Raw genomic sequence first — 18975 nt, 5'->3', positions numbered from 1 at the left:
AATCAATTATGTATAATTATAACTTGTGGCAGATAATGGCAATTAACTGTAAATTTATCAAGTAATCATTTCGGGTTGTAATAACTTTTAAATTGTGGATTCAAAGACTTGTACTTATTTAAATTTCATCTCTGAGACTATAACGGGTTGTGGTGTGTGTTAGCGTGGGGTCACAGCATAAGGTTATTTATTATTAATTAAGTGAAGTGATATTGTGGAAAGAAAGACCGTGACGACCCGGATCCCCGACCCCGGATCTGGGGGTGTTACAGTTAAACTCTGATGTACCAAGTGCTGATAATCTCTCTGCAGGTCTAAGTACTAATACTTTCCTGCAGTCCACTCACTTTATCAATCCATCACTTATTATTCTCCCTGTTGTTGCTGAAGATGTAGATGCACAACAGTCCATTCATGAAGATCTGTTCATTACAGGGTCACCACAACACTCCACATGTAGAGAGGTCTTGGAGATAAATACTGAAGCTCCGCCTCACCTGTCTATTATTCTTAAAGATGCGGAGTTTAATATTGATGGCATGGCAGTTTCTGAGGCAGCTGAATCACATACAACACCAATTTCTAACTCTATCTTAAATGCTAAAGCTGGAGTTGAAGTTCAGCTGATAATTCAGGAACCAGTTGCTGATGAGGAATCAGTTCATGAGACAGAATCTAATGACGGTGAAGAGGTTGAAACTTCAAATCTAAATGTTATTCTAGATCCTGAGGAGAATCTAGATGAACTATTCTTCCCTGAAGATATGGCCAAATATCTGAGGCAACAGAAGTTGAAGGAGAGAGATGCCTAGAACACAAAGGAGTTCAATGATGCAGTCTGGAGTGTAAAATGGAAGGATGCTGAATATCCTATATCCAAACTCCATGCTGTAAATCACTTGGACACAGCTGAAAAGATAATTCAGAATCCTGACATGCTCAATCTTCTAAAAGCATCTACTCTATTGGTAAGATCTCTACATACAGCTCAAGAAGCTAATATTTAGCAAATCAATCAACTCAGAGATTTTTTTGTTTCTACAAAGCTAACCATTAATAAGGAAATTCAGAAGCAGATTGCACCTATTATTGACAGACAAACTCAAATTGAAGCCAATCAGGCTAGATTGGAGGAACATTATAAGACAATGTATGGGCAACTTGCTGAGGTACAAACTTCAATGGAGCTAATTCTTTCCCTTCTACTTGGTGATGATACCAAAAAGGGGGAGAAAGTTGATAAATCTAAATGCAAGCAGCTAAGATTGAATGATGTTAATGATGAAAATCCTGATGGAGGGCATAAGGGGGGACAGAAGGACATTGTAAGGAGCAGAGGTGAAGATCTAGTTGGGACTAGTGGATCATCAAAAGCCACTAGGTCTCAATCTAGATAAGGTGGAGGAAGTAGGAAGAGTGAAAGGAGAGTTCAAACTAATGAACTGACTGTGACTACTACAACAACTCAACAAACTCTGAAAGTAACAAATCATAGCAGCGGGTGCAGAAGCAAGTCAGTATCTACAAACTATGAAAGTAAAAGGCAGGAAGATAACTCTTTTCTACAAGGACCCAAAGATTCAAACATTTGATTCTAAGGTGAGTAGAAGAATCTTTGAGAAAGAAAATCCTGGAGTTGATCTTGAATAGCTTAGGCAATTGGAGGAAGAATTTAAATCCATGAGGACAGCAAATACTGATGCTGCTATCTCAATTACCTTATGAAGATAATCCTTCAAATAGACCAACCAAAGGGGTAGTTATAAAATAGGTGAGTCAAAAAGATGCTGAAAGATCTCTCATGCCCCAAGAAATCTTAAATGCTGACAGGAGACATAAGGGGAAAGAGAATATAGGAGAGAAGTTCAAGCCAAAGCCTAAAGCTAAAGCTGCTAAGAGGAAATTAGTATCTAAAACATCTAAACCGTGGCACCCTCCAAACACGGGTCAAAAGTTTGGGGTCCACAACACATACACAATATATAAACCTGTATAAGAAATATTATTCGCAATGACCCTGCTTTAGCATTTCTTAAACGGATTAAATACTTAGGATTGTGAATTCTCTTTAGGACCTCATTCCTTAATTCTGCCACTCGCAGCATCCAAGTTCTAAAAGAAAATCTGAGGATACCGTGATCATTCTTTTAAGTGCATAACTTTCCTCTCATTAAACTGTTAACATCCTGATCCATTATCTCCTCTTGACATCTCTTTATCTTCTCTTAATAATTCTGACTAAAAGGTCATACTATCCATCCTTTCTTTCTTTGGATTATATATTTGACTTCCAACTCCAACTTCTAAAATTCCATAGGTAATTCTTTCGGTGCTATTTCTATGTTTACTTTCTCCTTTTTGCTTATTGGTTTCCACTACATTTTCTTTTCCTTGTGAATACATACTTCAAACTCTTATGGTCCGTATAGATCTTATATATTTCTCCATACATGTAATGTTTCCCAATCTTTCAAAGCGAGTATTATTACTGCTAGTTCCAAGTTATGAGTAGGGTACTTCCGTTCACAAGGTTTTGGTTTTCTGGATGCATAGGCGATAACTTTATTATTGCATCAACAAACATCATGTTCCCTTATGAGAAGTATCACTATAGACTACAAAATCTCCTTGATCCTCTCAAAGTGATAAAACAGGTGTTGTGACCATTCTCTCCTTTAACTCCGCAAAACTTTCTTCACCCTTTCCCATTTCATATAAACTTCTCGCTATTCCTAGTAAGCTATATCAAAGGTGTTGCAATCTTCAATATTTCTTGAACAAATTTTCGATAATAACCGGCCCATGGTAAAACTTCTTAGTTTTGTTGGTGCTTTTGGTCTTTCTTCATTTATAGTAACTTTAATCCCTGTTGGATCCCTTTTTGTCTTCTCATCACTGACTATTTATGCTAAGAATTCTACTTCCTTCCATCAAAGCTTTCACCTTGTAAACTTTACATATAATTTCTTCCTTCTCCGACTCCCCAATTATCATTAAATGCTTTGCATGGTCCTCCGTTGACTTTAAGTAAAACAACTATAGCTTATCCATATATTCTTTAAAGATTTTGTCCATCAAGTTCAAATATTACTGGTATATTGGTTAATCGAAATGACATTAGTAGAATTTTATAGCAACAACACTTAGTTCTGAAAATTATCTTTGATATGTCCATAGGTTCAATTTCCAATTGGTAATACCCAAATCTTAAATCAATTTTAGAAAATACTTGCCTTCTTCCATCTGATCAAACGAATCATTAGTTCGAGGTAACAGATACTTACTCTTGATAGTAAACTTGTTGAGCTTTCGCTAGTCGACACATAATCTTATACTTCCATCTTTCTTATTAACAAATAATATCGGTGCACCTTATTGGGTACACTTGGTCTAATCGCTCCTTCTTCCAACATCTCTTGCATTTGCTTTGCTACCTCCCTCATTTTAACTGATGCCATTTTGTGTGAGGCCTTAGACACTGGCTTCATTTCAGGTGCTAAGTCAATCGCGAACTTCATATCTCTATCTGGAGGAAATTTTGGTAATTCGTCTGGAAACATATCTTGAAACTCGTTAATTACTATAAAATATTCAAATTTTGTTTGCTCCTGACTTTTATTTATAATCGCCATAGTGCTTACATCTTGGTCACCGTAACCTTTTAGCTTAAATCATCGTTAACAAATTCTTTACCTTCCTCCATCCTCTAAACCTCATCATATTCTCATTTGGCGTCTTCAGGACTATCTTTTCATCACGACGATCTATCTGGGCATCATAATTAGTCCATTTCTTAGAATAATGTCAAATTCTCCTATCATAAATGATGTCAAATCCTCATAACTTATTGCCAGAAATCTCAATTTCATTATGGGTACTCACTTACTTAACAATTACACGTTCTTAATTTTCTAGCATTTCAGTCATAATCTTATCAATTCAACAGGGTAATTTATCTTATAAACAAAACCTTAAGAGATAAACAATCAAGTTGCTCCCACATCTTTCAATACTTTAACGCATAAGGTATCCACAATAATCATTCACGTCATCATACCCGTATTCTAAATAACATAATTCACAGACAATTCGTAAACTCCCGTTCTTGGAGATGTATTCCTTATTGGAGTAGATTTCCTTGACTCTTAGTGCATCCCTGACTGGGGCTAGTGATTTGCAATCCTCGCCATATGCCCTTGTTTTCTTTCCATGCATGAGAGGTTGATGAAACTTTGCCCGCTTGGTTCAGAATACGTTGATTTTTGTTTAAAAAAACTTTTGCAAAGAACGACAGTACAATGAAACAACTAGAAGGATTCGCAATTTGATAAACTTAGAGTTGAAAAGAAAGAAGAAGTAATGATTTGAATATGAATGAGACAACCACATTGGTACTTAAGATGGCCAGTCTTTCGTACCATATGGTATATAACACATGATTAGCTGGCGTCCCACCCGACTCTTCGTCATCCCGACAAAGCGTCTCACCATAATACTGCTCATCCCAATCAGAGAACAAAACTTGAGGGGAAAAATTAAATTTGAAAGGAATGCAATATCCTCCTTTTCGATATCATCGTAAAGAATTTATTAAGAAAAGAAGTTCATACATATTTAGGAATCAAAAAGGAATATACGCTGTAATATTGGAGACAAGAATGATACCATTGGTCACCATCCACATTTCACTTGTATTCATCTTTCGAGCTTGTTCGATCATATCCCAATTGTGTCATATAAAAACTTTAGAAAGTACGTTGAAATGCCTTCGCAAATTAAGCATTATGGTAGATTCTTAATTGTTAAGTCTTGCATCTTTAATATCGCACCTACACATATAATACTTTAACAATTCGATCATAATGGCGTTCTTACCAGATAACCTCGAGTTTCCTCTTTTTAATTTAGACTAACCACGAATCATTCAACATAACGATCCTTTTGTTAATAATATTCTTCTTTTAGAAAAGTCTGGAAGTCTTCCCAATCTTCTTCGGTCTTACTTAGGCTTCTGTTAAATCAATGAATTCTTTGAACTCTGATAGTCCTAGTAATTGGATGAATAGTTACTCCGTACACTGATTCTGTTGTTAATCTTATCAAACAATATTTGCACCTTACTGTTAGGAATAATCAACTTCTTCATAATCGCGGGTTACTTTGTTCTCTGAATTAACAATACTAAGTCTGAAACAAGTATCCTTCCAGGTAATTCGAGTTTTTAACAAACAAGAAACTCAAGTAGTAACTTGACAACCAATGCTTAAAACTTATTTTATTAAAAAGAGCCTTTGGAAATTTGTTAAGAAAATCTCTTTCGAGAGTTTGTTTAAAAATTTTGAAAATCGCACATCAGGTTGTCCTTACTATATGAGTTGGTTGTTGTCCTTCCTACATATAACAAGGTATCAAATTAAAGAAACGATCACATAAAGGTCCATTCACTTCAATCTACCTTCTCTCCTTTATTGGGTCCATTTGTCTTTCTTAATCGATGAAAACTTCAGTTGTCGTTGCATGTTATCTTATTCGTAGCTTCACATTAAAGCTTCCATACTGGTAATACTCCCGTCAACAACTTTGCAGTTGTTAAATATAACAGACTATCCAATAGTCAACAAGTCGGCTGATGTCACATCACATTATTACTACAAATATGTCACATCGTCATAACACCATTATCTAACTTCAAGAAAGCTCCAGATCCATAATCTTCTCTAACTCTCTTTCAAAACTCATCTAATCCATTCCACAAGCTAGTCATGGGTGGCCTAGTCACTAATGGCTTCTTTTAAACTGGTAGCAGCTATCCTCCGGAACACTTGAATCTTCTTTCTAAACTTCTTCTCACCTTTATTTATATCTCAAGTACTCACCATTTATTGTAACTCCCGAATCCATCCTCGTAGGTATTGTTGCTTCATAGGACAAGTTTTAAACTGGGGTATAGAACATGGTGTAGGGTAAACTGAAGAGATACACTCACAACCGAATGTCCAGTAAAATAAGAATAAACAGATGGAGGTTCTTAAAAAGGTAGTCTCCTATCAAGAGGTGGTAAAATAGCATAGAATAGCTTGAAGAGGTGCAACTGTTCTAACATAAGGTAATACCATTAATACTGATGGAAGAACAAGGGGCAAATCAAATCTGAGAGAAGATGATGATCCTCAAACGGAAGGCTCCAAACGATCAGATAATACAGGGAAATCGGGATCTGCCATTGACGTTGTCTGGAAATCACATCGCAAGCTAAGAATCTCGAATCGCAACACAAATTATACCGAAAACCTACTATACAGCCGACTCAACCTTACGACATCTTATCTTTCTATTTCCTATTCCTAATCCTAACCCTCTACCCAATCCCGATAATCTAGGCTTGTTTTAATGACTTATAACCTGTAGCTCTGATACAAGCCTGTGGCGCCCTTCAAACCCAGGTCAGAAGTTTGGGGTCCACAACACATACACAATATATAAACCTGTATAAGAAATATTATTTACATTGACCCTGCTTTACATAACAACGGATCGCAACAGGTAAAAGTATGAAACAAGCCACAACCTTACTTTTATTACAACGTACCAAGTCCCAACTAATTTAACTTACAACTGATAATGAAATTATTCTTACAATCTTGCTATCTCACTACCATATAAAGCTCCTGCTAGCTCGATCCAACTCAATCTGGAATCCTAGCTCGCACACTGGGCTGAGGAAACCTCGCTATCAACCATATCCTTATTAACTGTAAAATACATAAAAAGATTTGCAAGAGTGAGCTAACTAGCTCAACAAGTCATAATAATGATAACTGAGGTTAAATAATGTTCAAATGGGTTGATTCAGAGGAATCAAGTTTCTTTTTAAATAATTATTAGAATTGGATATTCATTTTTTTAAAAACCAAGGTTAGGCTGTTGATCAGTCACGCACTAACCCCAAGCAAGGCACACGGCTCTGCTCTATAAACTGGATCCAAAGCACACATTGGCCTAATTCGACCACAAATCTGGTCTGACCACGAATCTGGTCCACATAAAGAAAACTATCCAATTCTAAACCAATCCAATATGATAAACAATATTACTCAATAAAACAAGATCATGATCAACAGTGATGAAACATTTGTATAAAGGCATAATACAATTCATGAGTATCACAAGGGTGTATCAAAGTATGTATAAGAAATGGCCTTCAGCCTGTAGGAGAATCAGGTATTAGATGAACAATTATTTTACAAGGTTTAGTTGTTTGATGTCACAAGGTATGGTTGAGTCTAAAAGTTTCTGTATGTTCAAACAATTTTATTCCAGTGTTTGGTATATGATGGGTATATATTTGTGGAGTAGTATCGTATTTGTGTGGATTAGTATCTAGTAAATCAATAAGGAATGGTTCACAAGGAATAAGGCTTACGGTTCAAAGATCAAATGATGTGGCTCAGGTTCAAGGCTAAATGATTCAAAGTACTTACAATATAAAACAGAGCTATTTTGAATACTTAACAATATGTCACGAGATAATTTAGAAATATTTGCATTATATCTCGAAAAAGATTTAGAAGTACTTGCCTTAAATAATTCCAACTTCTCTTGTACTTGTCTAATAATTCTATTCGACAACCACTTGGCTACTTTTCTATGTCTTGCTTCTATTCACTGATCACTTGCTGTATTTTCTACGCATCGATTCCATTTTCTGATCACCTACTTCCCTTTTCTACGCCTTGCTTACTCTGCTAGGCATCATAAGAATCTATCAATATTCATCTCACATTATTCTAATCATCACATGGACGTCATAAGGTTTCATCTACCCTTTGTTTCACCCAAATCCGATTTACGGATTGAAAGATACAATAAAAAACAATCATATAATATACACATACGCATTTAACACATCAATTAGTTCACATTTAACACATAACACGTAAGATGTTCGATGAAAATGCTTTACAAAGATGATTTGATGTTAAAATGATTTTTCGGATATTTATACGAAGTTTTAAACATTTTTCGGAATTTAAACAGGCCGTCGAACCATTTTTGAAACAATAAACAGGGTTCGATTGGCTGAATCTGGCTTCAAAATAATTTTATAATAATTATCGAGCCTTGAAAACAATTTAAAATAATATTTTAAAGCTCGAAACTATTTTTCAGAATTTTTAAATCAAAAATAAATAATTAAATCTAATTTAAAAAATCAATTAATAATTAATTAAATCAATTAAATTTTGAATTAATTGACCAATTAACTAATTAATTATTACCTAAAATTAATTAACTAATTAGTTCAGATTTATTTTTGAATTAAAAATGATTTTTGGAATTAAAATAATAATTTTTAGAATTTTTAATAATTAAAAACGAATTTCTGTAATTAAAATAAATAGGAAATATGATTTTTAAATAATTTTTAAACAGCAATCCTATTTTTGCAACTTTCTGAAACTACAGGGACCCAGCTGCATCGTTTTCAAAACCTCGAGGACGTGTTTGTAATTTTTTCAACCCCTCGCCGGAAAACGACGGGGATCACCGGAGAATTCGTTCCCAGAATCCTCCCAACATCAAAAGCTCCAGAATTAATCTACAACTCACAAGGAATCTAACCACACCATTCAATCACACAGATAACCCCTGAGTTGGCCGGAATAACTCGAAGAAAACTCGTCGGACGGCGAGTTCTTCTTTTCTCCGGCCAGCTCGATTCTGGTATCGTCTGTTGACGAGACCACCACCAATCGATTCCTCTCTTCAAGCTCTACAAATTCATACCAACAAAACAATCTAATAACCCCTAGAACGGAAACCCCTAATTTTAATTGAAAATATTCATAAGGGTTATAAACCCTAATTTTAAAATTCGAAAATCAAACTGAATTTTGAACATGTTATTGAACTCCAAATTAGTCATATAATATATCAAAATCATCAGTAAGAAAAACTCTACAACATGCAATCATCAAATCATACAAGCAATCTCTCAAAAACAAAATCATAATTTAAATCAAATTAATTCAAAAATAAATAAAAATATAGAAAAATAACCTTAGATTCTGCACAAAAACCAGTTCTAGAATCTAATAGTATGTTTCAAGACCTTCGTTTTGAGTACTCGAGCTTTCCAAAGGGATTCCGATAACACCTCCAAAAGCTTGTTTGATTCTTGAAAATTTATATGAATATATAGATTATCTCTGTAAAATTATGTAATTACTGACTGCAAATGATTTTCTGTACAAAATAAAATATGGTAAGGGCTATTTATAATTACGGAATATTGGTACCCCGTTGGATCATACCAGATATAAAACATTACATTTATTTGAGAAAACAAATCCAAAACGGTACCGATTTTAGGATAATTATCCAAATCTGTACCTTTTGTACTGCGGTCTTGGTCTCAGCGCTTTGGTTACACGTACTACGAGATGATAATTATAATAGTTTAATAAAAAGATCTCGTTTATCGAAAATACGGGTCTTATCGATTTACCGAAATAAATTTTGTATCGAAAATATCGCGCCGGGACCCGCACGGGGAAAAGCGTACACCAGATTAAAAAAATCAAAACATGGAAAATGCTCGGAATATTGCAATTAGGTTAGGAAGGAATTTTCGGAAGAGTTTCGGGTTGTAAAAATGTAAAAACGGTTGAAGTCGGTTGGTTCCCGATTATACAAAATAGTTTATAAATACTCGGAAAAATAATTTATTAAATCCATAAATCATTTATAAAATCATAAATCAACATAAAAATTTATAGAAACATATGAAAATTATCTATATTTTATTTTGGACATGTAAAAAATTAAAATACTGAAATTATATCATATTTACATATCCAAACACAGATATGACTTCATAGATAGTTCACCAAAAATTCATATAATAATCATATAATATTTATTTATTAATAAAATTAATTACATGCCATATTCTGGATATTACATAAACTTCAAATATTGATAGATCCAGTCTATACAGTAGCTCAAGCTTTTGATACTAAAGAAAGAGTAGAAGAACAAGAAGAAGTCAGTCAAGCTCATCAAAGAAGAAAGATTTATGGAGCTGATTGGGCTGATAAACTGAAATTAACCTCTGACAATGCTCAAGTTAATGAACAGATAAATGCTGGTGTTCAACCAGTCACAACCTCTAATACTACTCAAGTTATTGACATTCCAAACCAAATTTAAGCTGAGATAACAAATCATGATTCTGAGAACATAAATTCTGATATGCCAGTGCTTACTTTTGAAGATAAGAGGAAGTTTCTATGGGGAAGCAAGAAGCCTACACCTAGAAGAGATTCCTCAGAAACATTAAAGAAGATTTACAGTGGGAGTTCTCATGCTAGAAGACCTGGAATTACAAGTGGTCTAAGTAGGGTAGGTGTTGATCCATTTGTGAGTGAAGCTTTAATTCTAAGGAAGCATGCAAATCTAACATAAAATTGGAGATACTGTGATGCTTGAAGATTTGCAGAGGATTATGTCAGTACAAATTGTTATTGATCTATTTGGAGAAAAGATGATATATTTTCTCGAAACTGGGAGGAGATTGAGGTTTACACAAGAGCATATGAAATATAAACCATGGCAGGAGTTGGAACTTGTTACTACAATTCTTAAACTAACTAACTCTGTAACTGCCAGATGGTCTGCATTTTTGAAGAACTTAATACAGTTGAAGCAGAAAGGGATGACTTACAAGTCAAAATACATTCTAAAGTACATTGATCAAACTGAATGTGCCATTGATATGCCTATTGGAGGAGCCAAAATGGTCAGGTCTCTGGGGAGAGAAGTTCTTACTTTTAATCCTGTTGGAAAGAAGATTGGATTTCTGGAACTGGATGATCTATCACTTTGAAATTCAAAATTACATGATCTCAGGGCAGCCATCGACCAAAATGATGAATCAAAAGATGAGCTAAAAGATTAACAGAAGATGCAATGGTACTTGGATGTTATAGAAGAAAATATATTTAGGAAGTTCCTTGAAGAAGCTAAAGACTGTGTTAGAGTTCAAAATTGAAAATAAAGTCTGATAACCACTGATTGTAAGAATGTATATGTTTATTTGATTTCTGTATTTAGATAGTTTTTGCCATCATCAATTAAAATTTGTACATAATTACATAATGCACAAGTTGGGGGAGATTGTTAGAAGAAATTGATGATATCAATATATAAACTATCAAAGTTTATTATCAGTATTTGATATCAGGATTTACTGAAGGTGACATCATCAATACTTATCTTCAATATTTGATGATCAACATTTGATGATCGATATTTAATCACATCAGTAGATATCAAAGAAGGAAATGGATTACAGAATTCAAGGCGGTAAAGGACTTTACTTAAAGAAGCAATCGTATATGGATATGTATTAGGTTTCCTTATTGTAATAGAATAAGATTTCTTATTGATTGTGTAATTATGCACTATATAAGCACAAATTAGGTTTACACTATATGTGTTACGAATTGATATATCTTTAAGATAACCTAGCAGCTCTCAAGGATAATTGTTCATCCTTTGAGAGAGTACTTTTGTAACTATCTGATTAATATAAGAACTGTTGATTCTATTGAGCTTTATCGAATTATTTGCATAAACTGTATTCACCCCCCTTTACAGTTGTATTATAGACCTAACAAAGTGAATCTTCTCAGTGTTAGCCAAATTACAGGCAAAGGTTTCAAAGTAATATTTGACAAAGAAGATTTTTCAATCACTAGCAAGAAAACTGGTGAAGTTGCTCTGAAAGGAGCAAGGAAAGGAAGCCTGTTTGTTGCAGATTTAAATTCAGCAAACAAGGATAGAATATGTTGCTTCTACACCAAGGCATCTATTAGGGAGAAAATACGTGCTAATATTCACGCAAGTATACGCGTTCGCAAGTAATATAAGATATAAATCAGATTCATTCCCACAGAGACTGGTTTAGGTTAAGTTCAATTTATGCACCTATGCAACAATGTATGGTTATCGCTTAATGCTAAGACAAATAACAAATTGGGTTTTGATTAAACTAAGAGATTATACTAAATAACATTAACTAAGAGAATTGAGGTTGAATTACTATATATGACAAACATGGGATTTTAACTTCATTAAATACTTCATTCAATAGCCTTTTCGTTCTTAACCTTAGCATGTGATGGTGATGACACTAATCAGATAACACGAAACTAGTAAACGCCAACTTTCGTTGTACGAATACCCTACTACCAAGCATCCACAAAAGAGATAGAAGTTGAATAGACACTAATTATGCTTAGTCGTTATATGTCTATAAGAATTGAAAACATAACGGTTTAATGCGTAATTTATCTATCGTGATTACATAAGGCAAGTAAGATGGTTAAAATTACCTACGAATCATGCATAACAAATACATGAACCTATGCTAGCATGACAAGTTCTAAATCTCTATATTCACTGTCGCTTCAATAGAGATTAACACGCTATCTTATATGTTAGCTACGCACATAAGACGAATAAGCACAACCAATACTAGGATATCAATCAATCACCACACACCAAGATATTGAAACAAATTAACTAAAGAAATACATAATTAATTTTGCTAGAACCCCACGATAACGATTAGTTCATAATCGAACTCATCGTCACCATGGGTTCCAATGAAAGCATGATAATAAACAATATAAGAGTGTTAGGGTTCAAAGACAAATCGAAAACAAGCATCCAAGTATCAACTATATTGAAGAAAATAAGAGTCTTCTTCTCCGTAGCCTTCTCGTGCTCCCTAGATCTTCTTATTGCTCTCCCAGGCCTCCATGTTATTAAAAACGTCTTTTTATAGGTATATATAGGCTCCACGATGACCAGAACTCTCAAAATATTCAATTTCGACTAAAATCAGGATAGTGTTTCAGCGGCGCGGGCGCGCTGCTACAGTGCGTGGCCGCGCTGACATTTTGGAATTTTTCTGACAATTCTTCTTTTGGCCGTATCTTGAGTTCTACTCGTCAGAATTAGGCAATTCAACTGCCCACGCGAAGCTAACGAGATTCTCTACAACTTGAGAATAGCCTAGGCTTCCAATTCTGATCTCTTTTCCGAATATTTCCTTGAAAAGCTCCTTTCTTCCTTTAATTGATGCCTGAAATGCAATAACGCAAAAACACATCAAAAATACCAACAACTTGAGTCCAAAACACCAACTTAAGCTTGTAATGAAGCATTCCAAGTAGATATAAAATCCACTTATCACACCCCCAAACTTGAATCGATGCTTGTTCTCAAGCATAAACAGACTGAAAAATACAAAATAAACCTAATGCATGAATGCAACTATGTGAATGTAACTAAATGATAATGCAATCGATCCCCTCACAATAAATAACAAAATGAATAAGCCGATGCCTCTAAGAACGCAATGGCTCAAAAAAGAGCTTGAATAAATCCCACAAACCAACTCAGAAACCAGAAACGTGCGTGTGTGGATGCTTAACAGATATACTCTCGATACTAGATCAATAACCATAACTTATCTATCATCAAAAAAATAATTAGTTTATGACTAGAATAGACGTTAAACACATAATGACTCACAACACCTTCATTTTAATATAGTTATACAATGATTCATGCTATTATTGAACACATAACAAAGATGCTTATTTGATCGTGCAATGAATGAGGTCCACAAAAGACTTATGCAATAATACCCATGTAGCGAGCGTTTGGTTAGCGGATCCCAGACTATAAAAGCCTTAGGTCACTAGGCATAAAGTCCCCTAAGAACTTAATAACTCGAGTACTAAAGAGCTCACTCTTGATCAATTATGCATAAACACATACCTGTTTTTTTTTCTTTTTGCTTTTTTATTTCTTTTCTTTTTTTTCAACAATTTTTGAATGAGTGCATTTCGCTCCATCTCATTCAACCCTAGACTACTCATAAATTATGAGCCGGCTACTAGCCATTAGATGCCTAGCCTTACAAAAACTAGTAATGAAATCCAAGTTTTTCTCCAGTTTAAAAATTCAGTGTTCTTTTTGTCATCATAAGAATATCAAAAATTGTAAATATAACCAAGTGATTAAATCTCAACAAATAAACAAGCATAATTGTGATCTAGATCAAAAGAAATCCTATTAGACTTTATGAAAATATTTGTTCTGGCATGCAAATCAATTCATTAGGACTTAAACATCCCTCTATTCGTCATCACTACACTCACATCAACATCAACCAATCAATCAGAAATAGCTCAACCTAAGAGATCATGTTCTATGCATGCAAATGCAACTATATAAACAAATATGTCCTATATGAACAATCATGTAACACTACGAATGAAATACAACTATATGCAACATGAATCTATATGAACTATATAGACACGAACAAACTAATCCTTACATTATCACCCCCAAACTTAAAATTTTAAATGTCCTCATTGAAGGTAATAATAAGGATTTCAGGCATACCTAGTTAGCGGGAGGATCACCCTCTTCAGGTGGAGGATCAGGTGGCCAATCAACCTCGACACCAGTGTCTCGGACAACAGCACCGAGAGAATGTGTCAAATCTTCAGCAAAATATCGGTAGATGTCATGCATGGCCTCAATATGCCGAATCAACCTTCTATACTGCGCATCACCAAGACTAAACCTATCAACTGTCTGCGGTGCATGAGGTTCGAGACGCTCCTGAGAAATTTTCAGCTCTGCTAACCCAGGAGAATCGAATCGCATATCCAACTTCCTCTTCCACGAAGGTGCATTCAAAACCTGCATTTGCCCTGCTCCTTCTTCATTTTCAATAACTGATTCCCTTATTAAGGATTTCTCTAAGGTATCTAACTTTGACAATTGCTTAGGCTCTGAATTCATGACAGAGTCAACCCACTCTACTTTAAAGCACTCCTCTTTAGCTGTGGGTAACTTTATTGCCTTGAACACATTAAAAGTGACCTTTTGATCGTGAACCTTCATCGTAAGCTCTCCTTTTTGCACATCGATCATAGTTCGGCCAGTGGCTAAGAATGGTCTCCCCAAGATAATGGGAATTTTCTTATCCTCCTTAAAGTCAAGAATTACAAGGTCAGCAAGAAAGATAAGTTGTCCACCTGGACCGAAACATCCTCCACTATACCTCATGGATAAGCGATGGAATGATCAGCTAGTTGCAATGACATGTATGTTGGTTTCGGATCAGGTAGACCAAGCTTCTTGAAGATAGATAAGGGCATCAGATTGATGCTAGCTCCCAAATCATATAAACACTTGTCGAAAGACAAGTTTCTAATAGTGCAAGGAATAGTGAAGCTTCCAGGATCTTTAAGTTTCGGAGGTAACTTCTGTTGCAGCACAACACTGCATTCCTCCGTAAGAGCAACGGTCTCTAAGTCATCGAGCTTCACTTTCTGAGAGAGAATACCTTTCATAAATCTTGCATAGCTAGGCATCTGTTCAAGAGCTTTAGGGAAAGGTAAGTTGATATGAAGTTTCTTGAACACCTCCAGAAACTTAGAAATTGCTTATCCAACTTCTGTTTTTGCAGCCTTTTAGGAAAAGGAGGTGGAGGATAGACCTGTTTCTCCCCTGTATTTCCCTCAGGAGGAGTGTGTTCCACAGTTTTCTTCCTTGATTCCACTTCTGCTTCCTTCTGCACATCTTCTTCAGCCAAAACTTCATATTCTGGAACTTGAGATTTTTCAGGGCTTGCAACCTTCCCAGACCTCAATGTAATTGCCTTAACCTACTCTTCTTCTTCCCACTTTCCTGGAACTTCTTTATCACTAAAAAGCGTTCCTGGTAGTCGATTCAATAAAGCGTTAGCAATTTGTCCTATCTGGTTCTCCAGAGTCTTGATAGAAACAGCCTGGCTTTGGCATATAAGAGCCTGGTTTTTGCACATAAGCCTCAAATCCTCCAATTCAGATTTTTCATTCGAAGATAGACCTGCACCTCCATGAGTTTGTTGTTGAAGTTGGTGTTATTATCTTGGTGCAAACTGTTGATGAAAACCAGAAGGGTTGAATTGATTAGATCCAAACTGCTGATAAGGTTATTGTATCGCATTCGGATTGTTACTCCAGCTGAAGTTAGGATGATTCTAGTTGTCAAGATGATAAGTGTCTGGAACTGGTTGCTGTGATCTCTGAAAGTTGCTCACAAACTGAGATGATTCACTAGATATAGCGCATTGCTCCGTCACATGTGAACCTGCACACAACTCACAAAATCTTTTTATCTGATTAACACCATAGTTAGCCAGAGAATCGATCTTCATAAACAATTCCTTTAGTTGAGCAGTGATAGCCGTAGCTGTATCCACTTGAAGAACACCTGCCACCTTGCTCTGTGGCAATCTCTGAGTTGGATACTGATATTCATTAGCAGCCATCAGTTCAATTAGATCATAAGCTTCATCGTAGCTTTTAGCCCATAAGGCTTCATCTGATGCTGCATCGAGCATGGGTCTGGACTGTGCTCCCAAACCATTATAAAAACAATTGATGATCATCCAATCAGGCATTCCCTGATGATGACACTTCCTAAGAATCTCTTTGTAGCGCTCCCAAGCTTCATATAAAGATTCTCCTGATTGCTTCCCAAATTGACTAATAGCGTTTCTGATTGCAGTTGTCTGTGCCATAGGGAAGAATTTAGTGAGAAAATTTTGAGAAAAATCTTCCCAAGTAGAATCGAACTAGCTGGTAGAGAGTGTAACCAGCTCTTAGCCTTGTCCCTCAGAGAGAATGGGAACAGTCTCAGCTTCACAGCATCTTCAGAAACACCGTTGAACTTGAAGGTGTCGCAGATCTCAATGAAATCCCTAATGTGCATATTGGGATCTTCCGTTGGAGGCAGGATATTACTCACAAGGTAGTTCAAAATGTCTGCAAACCACGGTTCTTCCTCTTGCACTCCAAACAGCTTCTCATCGGGAAAAGACTCATTTATTAATGTCTTATCCAGTGAACTTGCACTTGTATCCTCTAAACAAGAGAGATGATCAGCGACTTGATTCTCAGTACCTTTTATATCCTTGATCTCTAACTTAAATTCCTGAAGCAAAAGAACCCATCTAATCAATCTAGGCTTCGGGTCCTTCTTCGAGATGAGATATCGAATTGCAGCATGATCAGTGAAAACTGTCACCTACGTCCCAAGCAGATAAAATCGAAACTTCTCAAAACCATAGACAATAGCCAAAAGTTTTTTCTCAGTAGTGGTGTAGTTCATTTAAGCACCATTAAGAGTCTTACTAGCATAGTAGACTACATGAAATATGTTGTTCTATCTTTGCACAAGAACTGCTTTAACTATATAATCACTTGCATCACACATCATTTCAAACGGTTTAGACCAATCAGGTACAGTTATGACAAGTGTCGTAATCAAACTCTTCTTTAGCGTCTCAAACGCAGCAAGGCACTCGTCATCAAACTTGAAAGGAACATCTTTCTCTAGAAAATTGCACAACGGCTTCAAAATCTTAGAGAAGTCCTTGATGAAACGCCTGTAGAAACCCGCATGACCAAGAAAACTGCGAATTCCCTTAACAGAAATTGGTGGAGGAAGTTTCTCGATAACCTCCACCTTGGCTTTGTCCACCTCAAGACCCCTACTAGAAACCTTGTGACCAAGAATGATGCCTTGGCGCACCATAAAATGACATATCTCCCAATTGAGAACCAAATTGGTCTCAACGCACCTTTTCAGCACTAACCCAAGATTGTGCAAGAATTCATCATAAGAAGTTCCAAAGAGAGAGAAATTGTACATGAACACTTCTACATTATTTCCAATCATATCAGAGAAGATAGCCATCATGCATCTCTGAAAAGTAGCTGATGCACCACATAAATCAAAAGAAACTCTCCGGAATGTGAAAGTACCAAAAGGGCATGTGAATGTAGTCTTCTCCTGATCTTCTGGAGGGATACAAATCTGATTATATCCCAAATAGCCATCCAGAAGACAGTAGTACTCATGCCTAGCCAATCTATAAAGCATCTGATCAATGAAAGGGAGAGGGAAGTGATCTTTCCTGGTAGCTTTGTTCAGCTTTCTATAATCCATGCAAACTCTCCACCCCGTGACTGTTCGTGTAGGAATAAGCAAATTCTTCTCATTTACTACCAGAGTGATACCACCTTTCTTTGGCACACACTGAATTGGGCTTACCCAAGAACTGTCAGAAATAGGATAGATTATCCCTGCATCTAGCCACTTGAGAATTTCCTTTTTCACAACCTCTTTCATGATCAGATTTAGCCTTTTCTGTTGCTCAACAGTAGGCTTTCTACCCTCCTCTAGCAGAATTTTATGCATGCAATAAGAAAGGCTGATTCCCTTGATATCTGCTATAGTCTAACCAATTGCTGATTTGAATTCTCTAAGAATTCTCAAAAGCTTCTCCTCGTCGCTACCTGAAAGGTCAGATGCAATAATAATGGGCAAAGTAGATGCATCACCTAAAAACACATACCTCAAATATTCAAGTGAAGGCTTAAGCTCAAGAGTAGGAGCTTCCTCAATAGATGGCTTGAGGAGCTTTGGAGAACTTTTCAGCTCCTCAAACCTAAGAGATTCAAAAGGCATTTCCATCTTTCACTTCTAGGGAGAAGCATTCAAATATTGCAAGTGCTCATCACCTTCGTAATCTTCACTATCAAAATTCCCTAAAAAGGCTTTTTCTAAGGCATCGGTCCTTAGCAATCGATCAAGTTCATAATTAACCACAGAATCGACCATCTCTGCCTTAAAACACTCCTCATTTTCCATAGGGAACTTCATCGCATTGAACACATTAAAAGTTACATCCTGATCAAACACTCGCATGATGAGCTCACCCTTCTGCACATCTATTAAGGTTTGGCCAGTAGCCAAGAAAGGTCTTCCCAAGATTATGGGAATCTTCTTATCCTCCTTGAAATCAAGAATTAAAAAATCAGCAGGAAAGAT

The 18975-nt window shown here is 35.8% G+C and overlaps 1 non-coding gene across 1 annotated transcript; it reads left to right on the top strand.

Moving 5' to 3' along the window:
* Positions 1-16538: 16538 nt before the first annotated feature.
* On the top strand, positions 16539-16645 carry LOC141680630 (small nucleolar RNA R71). The gene has a single exon (XR_012558376.1). It is a non-coding gene; the product is annotated as a small nucleolar RNA R71 (small nucleolar RNA).
* The last annotated feature ends 2330 nt before the right edge of the window (positions 16646-18975 follow it).

Source organism: Apium graveolens, chromosome 1 (genome assembly GCF_009905375.1).
Source record: "Apium graveolens cultivar Ventura chromosome 1, ASM990537v1, whole genome shotgun sequence".
NCBI lineage: Eukaryota > Viridiplantae > Streptophyta > Magnoliopsida > Apiales > Apiaceae > Apium > Apium graveolens.
The sequence above is the reverse complement of the archived record's forward strand: the minus strand, read 5'-3'. Positions and strand labels throughout refer to the sequence as shown.